This window comes from Lissotriton helveticus, chromosome 1_1, assembly GCF_964261635.1.
Source record: "Lissotriton helveticus chromosome 1_1, aLisHel1.1, whole genome shotgun sequence".
NCBI lineage: Eukaryota > Metazoa > Chordata > Amphibia > Caudata > Salamandridae > Lissotriton > Lissotriton helveticus.
In genome coordinates this window covers 1,961,703,719-1,961,725,770 of record NC_136057.1, presented here as the reverse complement: position 1 = coordinate 1,961,725,770, position 22,052 = coordinate 1,961,703,719, and positions in this window count along the sequence as shown.

Here is a 22,052-nt window from a genome sequence, read left to right as displayed (position 1 = left end):
ACAGCAGAACTACTACCAACTGCTTGATGTGTCCTATCCCTCAGGGCTATATGTTCAGCCCCTGTCGAATTAGTAATTAAGGATGCGCTACAGGGCACCGGAGGGTCTTTCTGTACAATGCTAATGCCCCCTTTTGATGTAACAGCAGCATTAGCATTTATTTATTTATTTATTTTTGGCATTTATTAAGCGCGAACAATTGCCCGCAGGCATCTCGGCGCTGTACTGTTTTACCCTCCTATTTGATCAATACAGGTTTTCAGAGGTTGAATAGCCAGGTTTTTACTTTCTTCCTAAAGGACAGTAGATTTGGGCTTGATCTTATTGTCTGTGGAAGCGTGTTCCACAATCTTGGGGCGGCAGCTAGGAAACGTCTGTCTCCCCAATTGACCAATCTAGTCCGTGGCACTACCAGGTCATTATGTCCTGCAGATCGCAACATTCGAGTAGGGATGTACGGGACAAGGTGGTCGCACAGGAATTGAGGGGCTTGATGGTGAAGTGCCTTATAGACGATACATAACGTCTTAAATTTAATTCGGTTCCTAACAGGTAACCAGTGGAGACTTCTCAAGGATTCGGATATAGGTTTGAATTTAGGAATATTGAGGAGAAGTCTGGCTGCTGCATTTTGGATTGTTTGCAATTTCTTAATTGTCTTAACTTGGGCATTTGCAAACAAGCCATTGCAGTAGTCCAGTGCTGATAGGACCATTGCGCTGACCAATGTCTTTCCCACATTGGTGGGGAGAAAAGGAATAATCTTCTTTACCAATCGAAGTTTATAGAAGGCATTGGAGGCAGTTTGATTGGCATGGGCCATGAAATTTAGGTTGTCATCAAAGATGACACCCAAGTTTCTCACCTTCGTGACCGGTTCAGGTACAGCTCCGAAGGATGATGGCCACCAAGTAGGGGACCAACTGGGACTGAGGTGGCCAAAGGTGACCACCTCAGTTTTGTCGGAGTTTAATTTCAAGCAGTTTGCTGCCATCCATTTTCCAATGGCCAGCATACCTGTCTTGAAATTTTCCGCTACTGTCTCCCCATCATTTCTGACGGCCAATATCAGCTGAGTATCGTCCGCATATGAGGTAAGGTTCATCCCGTGCGCTTTGATGGTGTTAGCGAGGTCCGACACATAGATATTAAATAGTGTCGGACTAAGGGATGAACCTTGAGGTACCCCACATGGTAACGATAGTTCAGCAGATTCGTATTGGCCCAGTATGACTGCCTGGGATCTCTCTGCCAGAAATGATGCTATTAGATCTTTTGCTAGGCCTTGCACGCCCATCATTTCGACACGGTTGACTAAGATCTTATGGTCAACCGTGTCGAAGGCAGCTGATAGATCCAAGAGCACGAGTAGTGCAGTTCCACCTTGATCTCTGATTAATCAGATGTCGTCAGCTGCCTTAATGAGGGCAGTTTCCGTCCCATGAAACTTGCGGAAGCCGAACTGTGTTTCATCGAGCAGTTGGTGTTGCTCGATGAATCCCGCAAGTTGAATGTTCATGGCCTTTTCAATTACTTTAGCAATAAAAGGTAGATTCGCTATAGGCCTATAATTTTTAAGTTCTGCTTTGTCCAGGCCTGCTTTCTTCAGAAGAGGTTTGAGTAGCGTTTTTTTCAGTTGGTTAGGGAAGATTCCCGTGCAAAACATAAGATTGATCATTTGATTGATCATCAACTCGGGGTCCAGTCGCGCTCAGCTCCTCTTCAACGCGCGAGAGCCGCGCTCCGCCCGCGGGCGCCTGTCCTGCCGGCTACCGCTGCCGGCAACTGCACCCGACCTGGGTTGCTCCAAAATCGAGGTCCCGGCTGCAGGCCCAGCCGGACCCCGCAGGCCTCTCTCCTTTGCTGGGTTGCCGCTCTTCTCCTGGAGCCGCTAAGTGGCTGCTGCCACCGCCGTTGGATGATACCCCCAGACCAGGTGAAAGCACAGGAGCGTTAGGTGCCCTCGTGGATGCTCAGGGCCAGGATTCACGGACAGGATACATGCAAGCTGGTCAGGGCTCACGCTCTACATGACCGCCATGATTGCTGGCTAAGCCACACCCCTACACTTCTACTGTTAAATTCAATTAGTAACTTGTAACAGGGACGGCTGAAAGCAAGGTCAATGGAAGCCCTCGCCAGGGGACTCCTATTGACCTTGTTTTCATCCATTTCTGTCGTGGGCACTAAGACTAGCCCCACAAACGAGGCAGCATTTTAATCAGCAAAAGTTGAGTAATGCTGGGTGGTAGGAATTTTTTAGATTCCTTTGGATTCTGGAAGTTTCCATCACAGAAATGGAAGGAAAAGGCTTTGTTTAAGGCAAAGTTTGAGGTTTGCAGAGAGTTGCGGTTAGGAAAACCTTGTGGGATTCATCCCAGGCATACCACTCTGGACTCCCCTGGTCTTCTAGGTTTCAAAAATATCTGTGGTTTGTAGGTTTGCATGAGTGGTGCCATATACAGCAGCTACCCTCATTCCCTATTTCTCACTGTAGCGCTTTAGGGCCTTTTGTGTCATGGTCATTTGGCCCAACCACACAAGTGGGGAACGGTTCTTATAAGGAGATGTCAGGGTTTTCAGGGTGGTAGGAAATGTGTGGTTCCCCACAGAATCCAGAAGTTTCCATCACAGAAATGTGAAGAAAACATGCTTTTTAAGTCAAAGTATGAGGTTTGCACGGAATTCTGGTTGAAAACACCTGGCGAGAGTCATGTAAGTCACCCACCGTGAATCCCCCTAGGTGTCCAGTTTTCATAAATATACAAATTTGCTAGGTTTCCCTAGGTGCAGGATGAGCTAGGGTCCAAAACGTCACCTATCCACATTGGAAAAAAGGGGCCCATTAGGATGTCGGGCGGGTGAGGTGAATGTGCACACAGGGGTACCTGTAGTACCCCCCTGCATTTGCATACACAATGCAGCAAGCACCGCACGGTGCCTGCCGCTTTGTGTATGCAAATGCATGCCATGCATTTATAGCATTGCGGCGGGTGCTGGTGTAAACACCGCCCGCCGCAATGTTATAAATGCATGATGCGCCCGCCACTGTGGCGGGAGCATCATAATATGGAAGGCGGGACCGCTGCTCAGCTCGCGGGCGGTCCCGTTTTTCACGAGGTTGGCGGGTGGGAAAGTCCACCCGCCATCCTAATGGGGGCCAAAATTTTCAGTTTTCAGTGGAAAAATGTGATGCGTCCATGTTGTGTTTTGGCCCATTTCCTGTTGCAGGCACTAGGCATGCCCATACAAGTGAGGTAGGATTTTCATCAGAAGACTTGTGGGAGAACAGAATAGTAGAAACGTTGTTAATATCAATTGGATTTCGCTGCATTTGTGCCTTTCAAATGAAAGCCAGTGTATAAGAAAAAAGACATTTTGAAAAATGCCCCCTAAATCATATGCTAGTATAGGTACCCATAAATTCAGAAATGTACAAATAACCACTGCTCATAACTCCATATCTTGTGTCCTTTTTGAGAAACACATAGGATGCCTTGAAACCCATTTTTCACTCTACATATTTCATCATATGAATTGGCCTATACTGGGTACACAATGAAAAAAACATTGTATGGTGCAACCCAGTTATTGGCTCTGGGTACCTTGGGTTCTTGGAGAACCTACAAACCCAATATATCCCCGCAACCAGAGGGGGCTAGCAAACATAAATGTTTTTTGCCTTTCTAAATCAGTCATCCTAACAAAAAGTTACAGATGAAAACATTTTTACAAATGGCTGTTTCTTCCTATTAATTTTCAATATTTCTTTATTTCAACAGTTATTTTCTTTGAGAAAACCTTCAGAGATCTACACGTATGACCCAAAGCTGTATTTGGAGTTTTCTTTTTTCTACTCTACATGAAAATATGGCTTTCCTGGATCACTCACGGGTTTCAAACTGGATTCCACCACAAACTGGAAGTAAGTTGAGAGCACAAAAAATAGTGAAAATGGGCAAATTTGTTTTTCTGATTCAGCATTCCATGTTCCTAAAAGCTGAGAATTTTGTGACTTTAGCACAGCAAACCATTGTTGATGCAATTTTTAGGGGGAAAAAAACAAACACATTCATCCGGAGTACTTTTTACCAATGGATGCAAATTTGGATTTGGCCTGGAAGCCTTACGTGGAAAAATGTTATGGAGCCGTAAGCGCAAACTCCCCAAATAGCAAAAAAAGGGCTGGCCACTTGGGCGGGGGAGGGTTTGGGGGTAGACCCATCTGTTAAGGGGTCATTTCTGCTGTTGTTTATATTTGCATATTCTTTGTGATCATCATGTTTGTGTTGAGCTGTCAATAAACATCACCTCTTACCCATACCAAAGTGGTGTAATAATAGTGACTTACCGGTGATGTGTTTTAGTTGGAGGACAACATGATCCACACTGGTAGGTTTGTAGTCCATCCTGAAAGATCATTGTATTTTATGTGCGTTCATATCAATGCATTGCAGATTGGTCATGATTTGCACACAATATTTATTTGTAATCTATTTTTTAATGTTATTCTTAAGATTATTGCCCACATGCATCAAAGTCAATTGCATTCGCAAACGGTGCGAATCGCAATTTTCGGCCGTTTGCGAATGCAATTGACTAATTTGGAATGCATCATGCATTTCGCAATTTTAGGAATCGCAACCGTGTTGCGATTTCTAAAATTGCGAGTGCATTTAAGAAATCGCAATTTCAGATTTCTTAAATGCAATGCATGATCATTTTTATTAGCGAATTCGCAATTTGGAAGTGGTAAATTAGCATGAAATTGTACTTCATGCTAATTTACCGAAAACATTCAAATATGCACAAATTGCATTTTTGAAAGTTTTAATTTACACACACACATGCCCTAGGGGCATGTGTGTGTGTAAATTGCATTTAAAGTTACATTTCAGGGGTGCAGGGAGGGGTTCTTTGGACCCCCCCGCACCCTTGAAATTGCATTCACATTTTGCGAATCGCAATTTGAAATTCGCAAAATGTGAATGCCTTCCCATTCATTCCTATGGGCATTTTGGCCCATAGGAATCAATGGGAAGGGTTTTCCTTAATTGCGATTCGCAAATTGTGAATCACAATTAAGGAAAAATACCGAATCGCAAAAATAAATGCGAATTGTTCATGCATTGCCGTTTGCGATTTCTAAATTGCGATTGCTTAATTTTCGCAATTTAGGAATCGCAAACGGTTGCAATGATGCATGTGGCCGTATATCTCTTTCTCATTGAACTGCGGAATTGTTTTACATGTTGGTGTAATGTTGCGGTTTAATGATGCAAAGCTTTCAATTAACCAAGCAAATAAATAAACAAAGTAACAAAAAATAATTCACGCTTCCTAAGTACATCAAATATTGGAAGTGGAACATCGCTTGTCTTGTGCTTGATATTTTTTGAATAACAAAAGAACGAAAGCAGTATCTCATGTCCTTTACTAGCACGCTGAATTCAGTCCAAGGTGGTTAGTAGCACTTTAACTCTCAATAAATGAATAAATACATACATAATAAATAAAAATATAACATTCAAGATATAAAAGGCAATTGAAGTGTAGGACCTAGCCTTTTCAGATGCCTGTGATATGTATAATAGTCTTTTAACTACACCAGCAACATAATTCTACAGTTAGCTCCTGCATGCTATTTCGAATATTTCTTCAGTATTATAGTTATAGTAATTGGCAAGAATTCAACTAATCAAAGCTGTATTATTGTGCATTACACCTCCTACTCCCCTGCAAGAATCATTTCTTGAATATTAAAGCCAGGCATAAAGAAGCCGATATCTGATACAATATTCCAAATATATAACTGGCTAGCTTTGTTAGCATTGTATGAGAATACATTTTTTTTTTAAATGATACTTCAAAAATACATATTTTATAGAGAAATGTGACAAATGACAAATTAGTAGTCTGACCCGGATAAACACTCATCCACTTTGGTATTGCATTGAAGTGGTGTGACCAGCGGCCTGGACCCCTGGAAACGGACTCAGCTGCCGAACATACTGCTATACCGTCACAACTCGTACATATACAATATTATTAATATGAGCGTGTCTGGCTTGCTTGGACACAAAGTTGGTGCCTGCACCCAGTCATACCCACTGCTTTCAAGGATATGCTGCTACATCTATGGGCCATTCTCCAACTCATGACTGTGGCACTAGTTAATGATTGTTGCAGGAAACCAGGAGACTTGGCCAGGATTATGCTTTGTTCACTTGTTACTTTGCATCTTCTGCAGTTTCTCATGCAGCACATTATGCGTCAGCCTCCATCAAAGGTACATCTGCTGAGCCTGAAGATGAGAAAGGACCTCAGCCTTTAGCCCCATAACTATTGGTTGTAAGAAAGATGACAGAAGGAGGTGCTCAAAGGTGAGTTGAAGACGAAAGACAGGTACGGTAGGTATGATGCTTTAATGACTGCTTTTATATTTTGTTCTGTTTTGTAGTCTTCTAGGTTGATCTGTCTCCTTCACCACACCTCCCTGGAGATACCCCCATTGTCTTTTGTACTTGCATCCAGAAATGCTGCTATTTTTCAGGCCCCTTCAGTGAAGATATTGAAATTGCACCTCTTCAGTAACATCAGAGAGTAGTTCATTCTTCTGGAGGCATATTTACAATGTCCCTGCGGCACTTTTATGCTGCCGGAGCATCACTTTTGTGACTCTCTAGAGGTGCAGTGTGCCGGCACATTTTTAGAATGCCACACAAAGCCACCCTGCGTGGCTTTACATGGCCTTGTAAATATGGAGCAAGGCAATACAGAAAGGTCCGGAATGCATTGTATCTTATTGATATGGAGCATTCCTCCCCTTTTCTTTTGATGTAGGGCAGCACAGCTAGAAGGTATACGGCGCTACCCTATGCCACAATATTGCAACTATGCCCCCCTGTATACTACTTTTAGTAGGTAGGCTTTTACATCATTAATCATTGGCAGTTGTAAAGGAGCACCCATGTACCACTCATGGAATGCCTCATAGGTGGTACTTTCCATTAATTTCTGGCAACTTCCCAGTGCAAAACATACATTTCAAATAAATATTTTCTGCCGATTTGCGTCACTTTTGAAATGCAAACTTGGTGCAAAATGTGAATAAGCATACCCCTTAGTGCCTTCTGATTTCATCCATATTTGCCAGGTTGAAGTGTGCAAGTGTGACATATGTTACCAATCATGTGCCTATACTAAAGGAAAACCGTGTGCCACAAAATAAAATGCCAATATTAACTTTCCAAACTGGTGTAGTTTCAAGGAAGATCGAACCTGAATACTCTGTAGAATTCTGTTTATATTATAGTTGGCCATGCGCTCCTTTATTGGATTGGGCGCATTCTTTTATTGCCCGGGAACACTTCCACTTAAACCAAAAATAAACAAGGAACCGCAAAATGCAAATCACTAACACTGTACTAACACTGGATATCCCTAAATAAGCATGAAAGAGCAGATAAGGGTAACACCAGTGCAAAAACAAACATGTTTTTATACAAAATCAATACTGGATTTCCTGGTACAACTATAAATGGAAATTCAGAACACACACCACTCAAGCATATAAATTATGGTATGAAAATAAAAACAATTCTGCACTAACCATCTGGTCTCTGTTTGTGGTGCCATTGTTCTCACAATGGCCTGGATGGGAGCCTTACTGCATTTCAGAAATGGGGCCCGAGCATTTGAGCAAGTTGTGAAACAGCAGGTATGCTAACATATGTCCTGCGTCTCAGCACAATAGCACCTGAATTGCGTATGTACAGAGCAGTGAGTTATTCAGAGTAAAGAAAACAAGAGAAAAAGGGTGCATCAAGAAGATGGCTCAATGCTGAAGGTGTCTTATGTGCAGAATAGTTGGTTACTAGGCAAGATTTTTTCTACTTAACCTCTTCCATGCTCGTGACGGAACCGTTCCGTCACGAGCCACGGGTGGGCTGTGCTGGTGACGGAACGGTTCTGTCACGGCCCTGCCGCCGCGCCTGCGTGGCGCGAATTCCGTGCATGCGCTGACGTTCTAAAGAACGGGTGGGGTCGTGACAGAACCGTTCCATCACAAGCACAGCTCACCCGCGAGCCGTGACGGAGCGGTTCCGTCACAAGCACGGAACCGCCGCGCGGCCGCCCCACCCCCTTAGCGCTGTGGCGGAATAGCCGCCGCAGCGAAGGGGTTAATTCCAGTTCCTTGTGTGCAGGCTATTCCCTGTTTTGAGTCTTATTTATACTGGTGCACAGTAGTTTCTTTCTAGTCCTTACGTAACTCTCCCTAATGTTGCCGATTAATTATTTTCTGCCTCGATGAGAAATCTCACAAGTTCAGCTGCAAATCCACTGGGGAAAGGCAGGGCAATACCACCTGCCTGCATATTCTAATTTCTCTTTGGTTGAAAAGTGGGCATAACAGTATTTTTCTCTCTGCCAATAATTCCTCACAAGTGCATACCAAGTTCGCCAGGTCTTTTTTACCTTTTCCACATAATCAGCAATCTGTCGCAGTTGGGTTGTGTCTCCAAGGAGGAAGCAATGGTACAATGCCCAGTCAATATCTCAGTGAAAAAACAACACTGGGTGTGGGCTCCCCACAGTAAGGCCAAGCCTCAATAACACTAAGCAACTAAACAAAGAGCCAATACTGCAACAATTATTTAGAAAGGTCAACTAAATCGCTTCGCACAAAGAATTAAACTGGGCGCGAGTGAGGACAGTTTTGTCTGAATAAATCACATTTATTATATAACAAAGTTTGTAGTTATTCGTTGGTTCTGAAATTCAACATACAATTCGAAAACACTTATATTACGGACAATACAAAATACATTTTTCATAAAAATGACATCATCACATCAATAATACAAATTTAAAGAAAGGACAACATTCATGCGAAATTGATCAATATTCTCATTCGTAACTCACTCTTTCACACATACCAGGCACACTAAAGACGATATATATAATCTGAAAAATCCCAAATTGAATTAATATGATAACAAAACCCCAAAGACACTCTTTCAATATAATTTGAATAATTAATACAGTTGTAGAAAGCTATTTCAAGAATAGCGGTCTTAAGGTGGAGAGAAAACGGTCTACGCGTTTCGAACCCTTAATGACTCAGGGGGTTCTCATCAGGACCTCAACACTATGGGAAAGAGAATGGAAGAGGTATCACTGATTCTGTAAATAATTAAAATGAAAAACAAACTAGCTGCCACCCTCATACTTGGCCTCTTACCTTTCGTGTGAGACTAATGTGAAAACAAACCGGGCGATGACACTCTATAAAAAGAATGAATGAGTGCAAAGAATTAATTAATACAGCCCTCTTGGGGCATGGCCAGATCAAATCAAGTCTCTTAATGATACCAGAAATTCAGAAAACCAATGACTTACATGTTTAATGTAGGACTCGTGTATTTCGGGTCTGTGGAAAGGGGAGAAGAAAGGTATCAGTGGGGATGAAAATTAAGGATTGTTTGTAACACTAAGGAGCGGGCTGGCGGGTGCTTACTTGGTAATTCCAGAATCCAGCACGAAATGTTCGGAGGCGCGTGATCTTGAGTAAATCGGGAACCTACAGGAACAGTAAGAGCATGTGTCAGGGGTCCGGGAGTGACGGATTGTGGAGCAAGCGGTGGAGTGCACATCTCGTGCGGCTTACCTTGCGCCAGCTGGCGAAATGTCTCAGGGTAACGTCCGCTATGTGTCCACTAATGACATCAATGTGAAGTTAGCGTCCATGGAGCTCCTATGAACGCGATCGTACTTCCGGGTCCTGATGCTGCTGGGAGTTGTGGTTTCAGGCTAACTCAGGCATTGTCGGTCTTTCGTATATACGACGGGAGAAGCGCATTATCATGCTCATGCTGTAGATGTCACATTCGGCCTCATGGGGGCTCCAGTGGGCGTGCATGTGCTCCCAATTTAGGTGCTCCTGGGAAATGTAGTTCTTGGATCATTTTTCGAAAAATGAAATATCGAAGAGGCTCATTAAAGCGGCCGATTTGTGCAAGACTGTTTCAAAATTCAGTGGCACGTTTGATTCAACCTGTGCAGTTCTGATATTTCATTTAGACCTTCCAATGCAGTGTTGAATTTTAAAATCAACATTGCTTCTCGCTGCAATAATTTTTCATCCAGGTCTCCACCTCTTAGGTCTTTCTCCACTTTAAATATCACTGTCCATTTTAAATCTGATTCAGTGTGTTCCATATTAAGCCAGTGGTTCACGAGTGGTGCAGTGAGGGTCTTAAGCCTTATCTGTGACTTGTGCTGGGTTATGCGTGTTCTTACCTCCTGATTAGTTTTGCCTATATACAATAGGCCACTCTGGCATTTAATCCCATACACCACATTGCGTGATTTGCAGTTTGTGAAGGAATTGTGTCTCCAGAAAAGGTTTTTATATTGAAAGACCGACCCTTCTTCAGTAGAGGCACAACAAATGCATGTCCCGCATTTCTTATGTCCCAAAATTGGCGGCAAACCAACATAAGTTCTCACTGACGTCACTTCTTTTTGTGGCATAGCTGCTCTAACCAGATGATTGCCTATTGTTTGATTTTTTCGAAAAGCAAATAATGGCTTTACATTTAAGGATGTGTGCAAGTTTTTTATTAGATGCCAATTATTTGCTAACACTTTTTTTAAAAGATTGGAGTTCGGGCAGTATGTTGAAACGAAGACAATCCTGTCTGTTTCCTTCTTAGTTTTTCTTTCAAGTAAACTCTCGCGTGGTGTGCACCATGCGCGTTTCATAGATCTCCTCAGAAGTTTTTTCGGGTAACCCCGATCTGCTAGGTTTTTCGTCAATTTGCTGGCATTATTGAAAAATTCCTCTTAAAAAATGGCAATTTCGGCGAATTCGAAGGAATTGCCCATAGGGTACATTTTCTTTCATGCTCCTCGGGTGATTGCTCTTAAAGTGTAGAGACCTATTTCGATCTGTCTCTTTTTTATAAAGAGTGGTGACAAGTCCTCCTTCAGCAGGGTAAACCTCAACATCCAGAAAAGGCATCCTGTATTTGGAGAAATTCAAACTGAATTGAATCTCTTCTGTCCTGTGGTTGAGCCATGAATGAAATTCTTTTAGTTGCTCTTCCTGTCCTGTCCACACAAAAAAGACGTCGTCTATATATCTGCTCCAATGTTCAATATATTCCAGATAGGGGTTGTTTTCATAGACGAAAGTTTCCTCGTATGTGGCCATGAATAAAATGGCCAGCTCTGGGGCAAAAGGGCAACCCATTGCCACTCCACTTGTTTGGTAATAAAAATCACCATCGAAATTAAAATAGTTCTTCTTAAGCGCAAAACTTGCTAATTTGAGAGTGAACTCGGTGGGCACTCTGTGGGGTCGAGCTCGTGAATCAAGGAAATATTCTAGCACATGCAAACCATCCTCTTGTGGTATTTGAGTGTATAAGGACGTGACGTCCATAGATACTAAAAAATGGCAGTGTTCCTCAAATTTTATTTCACTGATTTTGTTTATGAAGTCGGTCGTGTCTTTCGAAAAAGATTTCACATCTACCATGAATGCCCCCAAGAGGGCTGTATTAATTAATTCTTTGCACTCATTCATTCTTTTTATAGAGTGTCATCGCCCGGTTTGTTTTCACATTAGTCTCACACGAAAGGTAAGAGGCCAAGTATGAGGGTGGCAGCTAGTTTGTTTTTCATTTTAATTATTTACAGAATCAGTGATACCTCTTCCATTCTCTTTCCCATAGTGTTGAGGTCCTGATGAGAACCCCCTGAGTCATTAATGGTTCGAAACGCGTAGACCGTTTTCTCTCCACCTTAAGACCACTTTTCTTGAAATAGCTTTCTACAACTGTATTAATTATTCGAATTATATTGAAAGAGTGTCTTTGGTGTTTTGTTATTATATTAATTCAATTTGGGATTTTTCAGATTGTATGTATCGTCTTTAGTGTGCCTGGTATGTGTGAAAGAGTGAGTTACGAATGAAAATATTGATCAATTTCGCATGAATGTTGTCCTTTCTTTAAATTTGTATTATTGATGTGATAATGTCATTTTTATGAAAAATGTATTTTGTATTGTCCGTATTATAAGTGTTTTCGAATTGTATGGTGAATTTTAGAACCAACGAATAACTACAAACTTTGTTATATAATAAATGTGATTTATTCAGACAAAACTGTCCTCACTCGCGCCCAGTTTAATTCTTCGTGCGAAGCGATTTAGTTGCCCTTTCTAAATAATTGTTGCAGTATTGGCTCTTTGTTTAGTTGCTTAGTGTTATTGAGGCTTGGCCTTACTGTGGGGAGCCCACACCAAGTGTTGTTTTTTCACTGATTTCGCAGGCGGACGCGTGTGTGGTTGCCCTAGTTTGTAACTTGATTGTTGTAATTGTGAGAATAAGTGAGTGCAGGTTTCAGGTCCTGCTACGGGTTTTTGTTGGGACCCAGTGCGAATTTGCTGTATTGTTTTAAGTGTTTGTTTTGTTGTTGACTTACTAGTGTTGGTATGTCAGATGCAGAGACTTTCGCTTATAGCGAAGAACATATAAAAAACCTCCTAGCTGCCCCGCCCCTCTTTGCCTAAGCTACACTTAGTGTCACTGCCCAAAACCAAAACGAAACCGACAACCTGGTAAGGCTAAGGAAGAAGTGAATTCGTACCGACTTACATGGGCATTTTTTATTACAGCATCTTAGAGCAGGTACAATACCGGCAGGACTTCAAATAAAAAATGTCCCTGTAATCTTTACGGAGGATCCGATTTATAAAAAAGGTTACAGCCAAATCGAGACCAAGTGCAGCCGTGACCTAATAGTCCAAACAGTGGAAATGGCACAAAGACTTTCTAAAAATCAACTTGAAGAAATATCTAAATTAGAAAAAGCAATTTTGACTAATCAATTAATAACGGATGCCAAAACCCTCCTGGAAAAAGTGGAGAAAGATATAGGTGAATTCCGAGACCATACTATCAATCAGAAGACCACTCAATTTGAAAAAGACAAACGTAATTTTAACATAGACAAAGTCTATTCCTATCTGCAAACTGATTTCTATTCCTGACCGGAGGCACGTAGACATCTGCAGGAATACCAAGGCAGATCATCCAATAACTATATAACGTTCTCCGAAACATCGTCCTTGGGTAGCAGTAGCGAAAACTAAACCTCGGAACCTAGGAGATTCAACAATAGGAGAGGCTCACAACAAAATCACCAAACGCCTTTTTTAGGGAGAGGCCAGACAAGACCAAAGGGCAAAGTGCGCTTCAACCACCAACCATGGGAAATGTCTACCAGGAGACAGAATTACAAGAACTAAAAAAGTCTTCTATTTTCAAACTTTCTAAAAAAATTCTAACCAAAGAGGAAACAAGTGTGTTGGAAAAGGGCCTATCCTTCGTTCCTTCCCAATTCACCAATTTCGTTAAACTTAAAATGGAAACCCTAGAGTTTTGCAGAAAAGTCAGACTAAAGACGTTCTTCGCCGGAAATCCGTTTGAAATATCAACAGAGAGTACTGGTCTAAGAAAGAAATCATCATTTGTTCCTCCAAGTAACAAAATTCCAAAGGAAGTTATCATGTTCGAAAGGACTTTGCTTTCAGGAATTTCAGATATGGAAAAAAGCTGAAAATGGACAAAATTTAACACAACAAAGGACAAAATCTTGGCTCTTAAAGACTTGAGAAATGATACATCAGTCATTTACAAACAAGCCGATAAAGGAGGAGCGCTAGTCCTTTGGGACAGGACTCTCTATGTGACTGAAGTCAGACGTCAACTCGACGATAGACGATGCTATAGAAAGAATAATAAAGATCCTACAAATGAATTGAAGAATATCCTGTTCGCAATGGTAGATGAAGGTTTCGAAAATGGTATTTTGGGCAAAAAAGAGACGGAATACCTTAAAATAAAAAACCCGCGGATTCCGCTCTTTTATGTACTCCCAAAAGTACATAAAAGTTCAACACAACCTCCAGGGAGGCCGATCGTCTCAGGTTGTGAATCCCTGATGGAACCAGCATCAAAGTATGTGGACTATTTCTTAAAACCATTCATGGTGGATGTGAAATCTTTTTAAAAGACATGACCGACTTCATAAACAAAATCATAAAATTTGAGGAACACTGCCATTTTTTAGTATCTATGGACGTGTCACGTCCTTATACACTCAAATACCACAAGAGGATGGTTTGCACGCGCTAAAATATTTCCTTGATTCACGAGCTCGACACCACAGAGTGCCCACCGAGTTCATTCTCAAATTAGCAAGTTTTGCGCTTAAGAAGAACTATTTTAATTTCGATGGTGATTTTTATTACCAAACAAGTGGAGTGGCAATGGGTTAACCCTTTTGCCCCAGAGCTGGCCGTTTTATTCATGGCCACATACGAGGAAACTTTCGTCTATAAAAACAACCCCTATCTGGCATATATTGAACATTGGAGCAGATATATAGACGACGTAGTTTTTGTGTGGATAGGACAGGAAGAGCAACTAAAAGAATTTCATTCATGGCTCAACCACAGGACAGAAGAGATTCAATTCAGTTTGAATTTCTCCAAATACAGGATGCCTTTTCTGGACTTTGAGGTTTACCCTGCGGAAGGAGGACTTGTCACCACTCTTTATAAAAAAGAGACGGATCGAAATAAGTCTCTACACTTTAAGAGCAATCACCCGAGGAGCATGAAAGAAAATTTACCCTATGGGCAATACCTTCGAATTCGCAGAAATTGCCATTTCAAAGAGGAATTTTTCAATAATGCCAGCAAATTGACAAAAAACTTAGCAGATCGGGGTTACCCAAAAAAACTTCTGAGGAGATCTATGAAAGGCACATGGTGGACACCACGCGAGAGTTTACTTGAAAGAAAAACTAAGAAGGAAACAGACAGGATTGTCTTCGTTTCAACATACTGCCCGAACTCCAATCTTTTAAAAAAAGTGGTAGCAAATAATTGGCATCTAATAAAAAACTTGCACATATCCTTAAATGTAAAGCCATTATTTGCTTTTCGAAAAAATCGAACAATAGGCAATCATCTGGTTGGAGCAGCTATCCCACAAAAAGAAGTGATGTCAGTGAGAACTTATGTTGGTTTGCCACCAATTTTGGGACATAAGAAATGCGGAACATGCATTTGTTGTGCCTCTACTGAAGAAGGGTCGGTCTTTCAATATAAAAACATTTTCTGGAGACACAATTCCTTCACGAACTGCAAATCACGCAATGTGGTGTATGGGATTAAATGCCCGTGTGGCCTATTGTATATAGGCAAAATTAATCAGGAGGTAAGAACACGCATAACCCAGCACAAGTCACGGATAAGGCTTAAGACCCTCACCGCACCACTCGTGAACCACTGGCTTAATATGGAACACACTGAATCAGATTTAAAATGGACAGTGATATTTAAAGTGGAGAAAGACCTAAGAGGTGGAGACCTGGATGAAAAATTATTGCAGCGAGAAGCAATGTTGATTTTAAAATTCAACACTGCGTTGGAAGGTCTAAATGAAATATCAGAACTGCACAGGTTGAATCGAACGTGCCACTGAATTTTGAAACAGTCTTGCACAAATCGGCCGCTTTAATGAGCCTCTTCGATATTTCATTTTTCGAAAAATGATCCAAGCACTACATTTCCCAAGAGCACCTAAATTGGGAGTATATGCACGCCCACAGGAGCCCCCATGAGGCCGAATGTGACATCTACAGCATGAGCATGATAATGCGCTTCTCCCGTCGTATATACGAAAGACCGACAATGCCTGAGTTAGCCTGAAACCACAACTCCCAGCAGCATCAGGACCCGGAAGTACGATCGCGTTCTTAGGAGCTCCATGGACGCTGACTTCACATTGATGTCATTAGTGGACACATAGCGGACGTTACCCTGAGACATTTCGCCAGCTGGCGCAAGGTAAGCCGCACAAATTGTGCACTCCACCGCTTGCTCCACAATCCGTCACACCCGGACCCCTGACACATGCTCTTACTGTTCCCGTAGGTTCCCGATTTACCCAAGATCACGCGCCTCCGAACATTTCGTGCTGGATTCTGGAATTACCTAGTAAGCACCCGCCAGCCCGCTCCTTAGTGTTACAAACAATCCTTAATTTTCATCCCCACTGATACATTTCTTCTCCCCTTTCCACAGACCCGAAATACACGAGTCCTACATTAAACATGTAAGTCATTGGTTTTCTGAATTTCTGGTATTATTAAGAGACTTGCTTGGATCTGGCCATGCCCCAAGAGGGCTGTATTAATTAATTCTTTGCACTCATTCATTCTTTTTATAGAGTGTCATCGCCCGGTTTGTTTTCACATTAGTCTCACACGAAAGGTAAGAGGTCAAGTATGAGGGTGGCAGCTAGTTTGTTTTTCATTTTAATTATTTACAGAATCAGTGATACCTCTTCCATTCTCTTTCCCATAGTGTTGAGGTCCTGATGAGAACCCCCTGAGTCATTAAGGATTCGAAACGCGTAGACCGTTTTCTCTCCACCTTAAGACCGCTATTCTTGAAATAGCTTTCTACAACTGTATTAATTATTCGAATTATATTGAAAGAGTGTCTTTGGTGTTTTGTTATTATATTAATTCAATTTGGGATTTTTCAGATTGTATATATCGTCTTTAGTGTGCCTGGTATGTGTGAAAGAGTGAGTTACGAATGAGAATATTGATCAATTTCGCATGAATGTTGTCCTTTCTTTAAATTTGTATTATTGATGTGATGATGTCATTTTTATGAAAAATGTATTTTGTATTGTCCGTATTATAAGTGTTTTCGAATTGTATGGTGAATTTCAGAACCAACGAATAACTACAAACTTTGTTATATAAATGTGATTTATTCAGACAAAACTGTCCTCACTCGCGCCCAGTTTAATTCTTCGTGTGCGAAGCGATTTAGTTGCCCTTTCTAAATAATTGTTGCAGTATTGGCTCTTTGTTTAGTTGCTTACAGTCAATATCTCAGGAATTATTATTTAAGTGAGTTTGAAAAGCACGTGTAGAAATACGGGTTTGCCATAGCTATGCAGCACAAGCCAACCGTGGGCTCTGCCCGCAACTGCTGCCTTGTACTGAATTTACTGCCTCTTTGAAGCCGGCATGGGTTGCAGATGTTGCCCAGAGATCTTGTTGGCTGAGTTGAGCTATAGATTCATTGAGGTAAGCCTGGCCAGGTGTGCTGCTTCTGGGTGTCAGTTCCCGCCATAGGTGCAAGTTTAGTGTATTTAATTCGGCATTCTTGATGTTGTGCCAGCAGTTAGTGAACACACCTATCCTGGCGAGGGATTGTTACTGAAGTCCAAACTCCAGCCTTATCTGAGCTGAGGAAGCGTATTTTGGAAGGCCAAAGCTCATTCTGTAGGCCCTGGACACAATCTGTTCAGTGTGGATTCATTCCTTTCACGTAGCAGCTGCTCCTGTAAGTTATTGTAGGGATCAGGCCTGCTTGATTTACCCAGAGCAGTGGGGTTAGATTAGGGCCGGCCACTTTCCTCTTTAGATTCTTCAGCAGCTTCTTCACAGCTGTGTTGTGAATCGGTGAAATGATGGATCGTCTGCATGAGGCAGGGATTACGGCACCCTCTGAAATCTGCTGGTAAAACGGCTTTAGATTCTCTGACCAGTAATTGGTATCCTGCTTGAAGAGTGCAGGTGTAATCCCATTGGGGCCTGGGGCCCCCACCCTTCATTTTCTGTCTCTTTATGGACTGTCAGGTTACTATGATGGAATCCGTGGTCATATCCTGGTGAGGCCATTAGCCATGAACTGGACTTTCCCCTTCCTTCTTTGATGTTTTATTAGAAGGGGCGGGTGGGATTTTCTCTGATGCACCGAGTGGTTTTGCCCCTCCTCGGAAAGATTGAAGTGCTCATGAAGGACTTTTGCCCAGGCTTCTTCCATCAAGAGAGAGCTGATATCTTAATGGGTTGGACATTGTAACATGTTTACTGTACGCCAGAACCGAGCATGGGCGCTGCCTTTTATGTCATAGAGGAGCTTTGCCCAGAGAATTGAGGCGCTGCAGAGGGCTTTTCAGCGTAGTGCAGGGGAACCTCTGTTTGGCCTTTGCGTCCTTGGCAAGCCCACCATTCCAATTCCAGCTCCCTGCTTGCCGCTGCATTCCTCAATGGCATAATGTTCTCCACCAGCTCTCGTGAGACCCAATACCACTAAAGTGAGAGAGAATGTAAACATGGAACAGGAGAACTAACCACCTCAGGCAGGGAATGCCTGTCACATATACTGTTGTACTATTTTTAGGACACGACTCTCAAAACCACTAATGCTTGTAAGTTTAAGTTACTTGATTGCAAATGGCTATATAGAAAGTGACAGGCATTCACAGCACCTGACCTTGCATTGGGAATTTTATTTATGCATCTAACTCCACAATTTCATGATATTATGTGAGAGTAATTCTTGACAGTAAGTGGGCGTACTCTGCTGGAGATGCCAAGGAAATTTCAAGATCATCCAAAAACTTAAGGGTTCTAGGGTATTCACAAATGTTTTTTTTACCAATCCCGACCAGAATAAAGCCCTTTCAAGGGTGGGAATATGGTTGGATGCCTCCCTCCTCAAAATTGTTGAGCTTATTGTGGAAGAATATTTTCCACATGGAGAAAAAAAGAAAATTCAGTTGCACTAGTTTGATGCCACATCCATGTGTACTACATGCAACTGGGAACGCTGAAATGCCTCTTTGTAGGCAGCCGTATGATTTCACATCGTTTTACAGGAGTATGCCTGGAAATCCGTGATTGATGCTAGCTTCTATTGAACTCTCAGAAGCCCACTTGAATTACATGAATTTGGAAGCCTTTACTCATTTAATTTTATAAACCTGCACCTACAGATTTTCAAATGTTTCTGTAAATTTATGTACAAACCGTATGTAGCTCAAGCCCAACTAACATGAATTATGAAATAAAGTCAACAGTTTAAGATCTATCTTTAGTAATATGCGAATACTTGATTTAGAAGAGATCTCAAGCACCGTATGTTTATGGTTTGATGTATATTTATCTTGCCTTGCTATTAAAAAAACTTGCAAAGACATGTCTCTCAGTGTGCTGATATATTTTACACATTTAACTCTACAACGTTTTCCAAATTTGGCAAAGGAAATGTGTTGTAGTTTCTCCATTAAATATCCTTATTTATTAAAGTGTTACTTCTTTATTCCCATTGCTCCCTTATCCTGCATGCATACATTGTGTCTTGAAATATGTTACCGAGGCATGCGTTTACCAATACATGACACATTTGTACACAGTACAGATAATTTCATTATTTCTATTATATCTCTGATAGGAGACAGTCTGATGTATCTCTCGCCAAGGGACTGTAAATATTTCTTAAATATCGGAACAGGTCTTAGAACACTGTTTAACCTAGCAATAATGGCTAGGCAATATATTTAGCCCTAGAAAGAAGATTGTTATGTGACTGATTGATAGAATGCAAATATGGCGTATACCACTAGGCCGTGAATTAATCATCTAGGCTCTTTGTAGCCTGTGTGAATATGAACAGTCTGAGGAAATATTCTAAAACATGGAGAGTTGCATAGAGCACCTCCTATTAGATATATATCGGTAGGAGTCTTCCTGCCCGTATCGGAACGTGCCGTTCAGATTCTGTTCAGACCAAGAAATTCTGATGGGCTCAGTCGGAAAGAAATCCGACTCCGTTTTCTGGATGACTTCCGATGGGCTCAGAGAGCCCGTCTGCCATCCGGAATCCCTTCAGTACTCCCCCGGCTGAGGGAGTACGGTGGCAGTTTCCCACTGCCTTTTGTGCCGGTCTTTCCAGCACAAAAAGGCATCAGGAAACTGTCTTTGGGTGCCCCCGAAAGGCCCCCCATGGGTGATCCCTGCACCTTGGGGTGCCTGCCATGGGATGCAGGGATGAACTGCACCTCTGCACTTAACAATGCCAGCATGAATTCCGTTTGGAATACATGATCCCACTGTGAAGCATAGGATTGCAACCAAACAGGCTTTGATTGCATCCTACTTGCAGATCTGGAACCAACGACAATAGGTTGTTCGGTTCCGGTTCTTGTCTGATGTCGGACAGACTCCGGTCTGTCCGAGTCCGTCTGACATCGGAATTGGCCCCTAATGTTGCAGTGTGAAACACAGACCAATGATACTAAAAGTCAACCGGACCTACAGGAAGGTGCTAGTGACATTGATATATATATATATATATATATATATATATATATATATATATATATATATATATATATATATATATATATATATATATATATATATATATATATATATATATATATATATATATATATATATATATATATATCCAACCAAAGAGTTGCCTGCAGTGAGGGAGCCCACACAAGTATTTTCCTTCAGCGCACATCTTTAATGAAGGACAGCGTGAGAAGCAGCATGGTACCTACGCACAAATCAAATGTCCAGCCCGACGCGTTTCGTGCCTGACAGCACTTCCTCATGGGCTCTGGGCTCAGGTAAGGACTCCGGCAGTTTGTAACAGCACCTGTTAAATCTCTTGACACCCCGCCCGGATGGGCGTAGCCACCCGCGTGGCCTCCTGGTAGTCGTAGTGCCGTTAGTCTTACTCATGTGAGTTGTCGTGCCTTCCTGATAATTAAAAACTGTATTAATCCAAGTGGATTGCGATGAGCACTTCAGCAGCTTCTAACGCCCACTTGCACCTTCATTAGCTGGTACTTGTTCCTTAAGCTGCCGCGGCATGTGGCGCTACAGCGGGTCTTCACAAAAATGAAGCAGGGCTCTCCTCGCGGCTCAGGCGGCTTCGAAGACTAACCTCATTTATTATGCATGAGGATTCTTAGTATCATATTTTAATCCCCAGCGTGCAGGATTATCATCTTCAGTATAATAACTCTGTACAAAAGTCACCACTATCGTCATCCTTGGACAACAGGCCCACAGTACCATTAAACATCTAGGTAGAACCCAAGGGCACCTTTCGGGTATATGAAAAGAACATCTTCACTGGGCAAGTAGAGGTGAAGCTTCCATGTTGACATAAAATGCTGAGATTCCGGCGTACAGAAACTCCAGCACGCAGTGGTCTGACATCCCTTGCCGTTGTTCAACTCGAAACCAAGACAGGGTCCTTTATTCTTTCCCATCAGGTAATGGGGTTGGCTCTTTCCTAGGGGATTCTTGGCTTAGCTAGGGTTTGCATTTTAGGAGTACGCCTGATTACTGTCATGCATGTGTATGCCTGCCTATATTCACTGTTTTAGCATCATGGTAGATTCTACCTTTTATTTACTCTGTTGATGCTCTTAATCATATACATCTGATTTTGTCTAATGGTTTTTGCAGCATATGTATTTCATACTAGAATGATGCTGGTTCAAAAGATGCTTATTGAAAACATCCCCATTGTTTATTCTATGTATCTCTCTGAGAGTGACTGAGTGAAAAGTACTGTACTGTTTCCCTGATCTCTGAAGGATCAAGGGTTGTCATGTTCGATAGTTGCCAGAGACGATTTGCTTCTTGGTAAGGTTGGAGAGCTTATGGTGGCACTGTGAGCTAACTGTTCTAAAGGCTAACATATCCTTTGGGGGTGTCTGGAATCAGTCTGGACACCAATCCCTTAGTTTATGTTGTCTAAATGTGCAGATCCTATATAGATTTGTAGGAACTACACGACTACGCACTTTAGCACTGGTTGGCAGTGGTAAAGTGATCAGAGTCCTATGGCGAACAAAAGAAATTCAGCAAAATTGGAGGCAAGCAGGCAACAAGTTTGTGGGAAGACCACCCGAAGGCTAACAGGTTTAACAAAGTCATATTATCTTAATCTTGGTTTATGAATGATGTTTGGAGTCCCTTGGAAGCTAAGATAAGGCCTTGCATTTGTTTGTGCTGCAATAATATAGAAAAAAAAGGAAATGCTATGCTGAGCCCCTAAAAAGTGGGCAAGCTTTCTAAGAAGAGTCCAAGAGAGTGACAGGGTATGTGCTGAGTAAGCCACCATCTGTTAACCTT